Here is a 3706-nt window from a genome sequence, read left to right as displayed (position 1 = left end):
GGGGGGGGGGGGGTTGACATCTTTTCAATTCTTGAGTTTGCGTGAGGTACCTGGACCTGGACCTATACCTATACCTGACACCTTTCGGAGTATCTGTTCCATATCATTCAAATTTGCTTCTGCCACTCTTTTTTTGGTTTCTTCATCTGTTGACGAATAAAACACAACTATTTTAGTCCCAAATAGTTGAGGTTGATGAAGAATTGATAAAGGAAAACATACATATAAATATACAACTGTCGGTTCAAATAAGAAGGCTAAATCTCGTGAGAAGGTAAGAAGGAAAGGTTAAGAGAAGATTCGTATGAAGATGCATAGGTGAACCCATATAAATTTCACCATATGCATCTTCAAGTAGATTATTCATTTATTCACATATGGACCTTCTTATATTCTCACAATATTTAGCCTTCTTATTTGAATCTCCCACTACATATACCTATACATACATACATACATACATACCAGGAGGGCATCCTGTGGGGCTGTTAGGGCAGCGTTCGCAGTTGAGAACACAGAAGAAGTAGCATTCGATTTCTTGGGCCTCAGTGTTATGCTTCATGCATAGGCTTGGGCATTCGCGCATGCATATCGTTTCAGCCTGTGCTGCCTTGTTGCTCAAGCAAGCCAGCATGATTAGATTTATAGCAATAAAACTTAGGGTTTTCATCACCTATCATCTATGATGTACCTATCATCTATCTACCTTACCTATCTATCTAGGGTTTCAAAATCAGGAAGAGGTTAGGAATTGTGATTATGTCTTGTGCTTGGTTGGTTTCTCTTCCTGGGAATTTCCTTGTTAATAAGAGGTATTTGTAGTTGGATTTGATGGTTGTAAGAAACAGGAGGTGTTTGTTTGGTTGAGATTGTGTTTTCTGATTCTATATTTAGAAAGACTTGTAGACTTCCATCCTTTTCATTTGGAGGACCAATAACTAACAACATTCTTTCTTCTCAACAAACTCTTGGTTGGCATCTTGCCAAATACAGAAAGCATAAATAATCCTATGGATGTCACTCTTGTGCAAATACATTACATAAATATCCACATTTTTATTTCTTTAAAATAAGTGTCCATTCTTAAAAATAGATAACTAAATTACCAAGTCTACCGAGTTGATAATATTGACATATTAAGTATTTAATTATCATTTTGGTTAATTAAAAAGTATAATAATTATTTATGTTTGAAACTGTGTTATTTATATTATATACATTTATTTTAATGTAGAGATTAATAATATATTAAATATTTAAAAAAATTGACTTAAATAGAACTCTTAGTTAATTTCAAAGCCTAAGCAAAGTATATAAGGTTTATGGTTGTTTATCAAATACTTACTTGGGAAATATTTATGGTTATAGTCACTATCCTTACTTACCTTATTAGGTAATATTCTAGGCCATTAAAATGGAATATTTGTAAGCGTCTCTTACGCGGTAAGTGCTAACCGGGTAAGTCTTTTCCGTTATTTACCATATAAGAACTTCGGTTGTTGTCATGCTTATTACAAGATAAGATTATCAGTTATTGTTTTGCTTATCCAGTTAGGCAAGTGACCTATAAACACTTAGGGGCCGTTTACCAAACGCTTACCCAGGTAAGCGCTTACCAAGTCACATTACCTTACCGGATGAATATGGTAAGGACCAAAAATCTTACCCGGTAAGAGGGAGACAAGGACCAAGAGTCTTACCYGGTAAGTGAAGGCGACGACTCTTACCATGGTAAGCGCTTACTGGGTAAATTGTTGCATACAATGTTGTTTTTGTGGACAAAAATCTTACCTAGTAAGTAAGTGGTAGTGTTAAATTTTACCGATAAACGCTTATCGGGTAAATGTTTGGTAAACGGCCCCTTACTCGTTGAATGGTTATCAAGCGACCCCTTAGACTCCCTTCGTTTTTTTATTGAACAAAATGCAGTGATAAAGCTTTATAATAAAACTATACCTAATTTTTTATCGAGATAAGTTTACAGCCTCCGACTATTTTCATGTAAAACTCTTGTAAAAAATTTATGATCACACTCAATACTCCCAATCCATATGAACGAATTGGCTGTTATGGATAACAAATATTTAATTTACAACCACAAGAGTGGTGCCTGATTGATTTGAGCTTGGCTCCAAAGGTCAAAATTACCTGGAGGTCCTAGGTTCAAATTCAAGGAGGAAAAAAATCCTCTTGTGGTTACGGAAGTTCAAATGCGATGACTCCGGTCTATCTGCAAAGCAGGTGGTGGTCCTAAAATTAATCGGTTCACATAGCGGGTTGGATATCCAGGTTAATAAAAAAAAATATATTTAATTTACAAATTCTAAAACATATCTTTTTTTTTTCCTTGATACACATAGGAATCAATTTTTCTTCCGATTTTGAGAATAGTTGGAGATAAATGGTTTTCTGCACATAAGCCATGGTTATAAAGATTCTTCTTGAACCTTGCATAGGTTAAGTACAAATATTCATATATACACATTAACGGATAATGTAAAGTCGTGTGAATCATATATGATTTTAATATAAAACCACACATAATTTGACCGTTTTTTATTGGGAAAAGTACAATAAAAACCAATGAACTTTCTTGTTTGGAATGATTAAGTTCTTGAACTTTTTTTTGGAACAAATAAGTCCTTGAACTTTCCAAAACATGTTAAATAAGTCCTTGAACATTCCAAAATATGTTAAATAAGTCCTTGCACAATTTTTGGAACAAATAAGTCCTTGAACATTTTAAAAAATGTTAAATAAGTCCTTGGACAATTTTTGGAACAAATAAGTCCTTGAACATTTCAAAAAATGTTAAATAAGTCCTTGGACAATTTTTGGAACAAATAAGTCCTTGAACAATCCAAAACATGTTAAATAACTTTTTTAAAAAAATAAGTCCTTGAACAATCCAATGACTTATTTAACATGTTTTGAAAAGTTCAAGGACTTATTTGTTCCAAAAAAAAGTTCAAAGACTTAATCATTCCAAACAAGAAAGTTCATTGGTTTTTATTGTAATTTTCCCTAAAAAGAAAGTCAAATAAAGTGGAACTCATAATGTAAGGGTCGTAGATTGTAGTTGGGAAGTATGGGAGCTGAAGTTTCTTGGAATACACAAATAATGTGATTGACATCATTTTATTTAGAAATAAAAGGACAAAAAAGATATTAAAGTTGTGATACATTTTATATAGGGAAATTGATAAAAATTGTATTCATGGGTTCATGATCAAAGACTTTTGTGTTTAGCAAGACAAGGTAACTCAAAATCTTGATGATTGTCCATTGATATAATTCGATAGTTATATATATATATATATATATATATATATATATATATATATATATATATATATATATAGAATGAGAGATCAAATGCAAACCAACCTCCTCTCTCTCTCTCTCTCTCTCTCTCTCTATATATATATATATATATATATATATAAAATCAGGTTCATATGAGAAATAATTAAATAAGAGAATAAAAAAGGGAAAAGTACAATAAAAACCAATGAACTTTCTTGTTTGGAATGATTAAGTCCTTGAACTTTTTTTTGGAACAAATAAGTYCTTRAAYTTTYMAAAACATGTTAAATAAGTCCTTGGACAATTTTTTGGCACAAATAAGTCCTTGGACATTCCAAAATATATTAAATAAGTCCTTAAACATTCCAAAAAATTTTAAATAAGTCCTTGGACTATTTTT

Source organism: Cynara cardunculus (genome assembly GCF_001531365.2).
Source record: "Cynara cardunculus var. scolymus isolate 2C chromosome LG 1, CcrdV1, whole genome shotgun sequence".
Taxonomy (NCBI): Eukaryota; Viridiplantae; Streptophyta; class Magnoliopsida; order Asterales; family Asteraceae; genus Cynara; species Cynara cardunculus.
The sequence above is the reverse complement of the archived record's forward strand: the minus strand, read 5'-3'. Positions refer to the sequence as shown.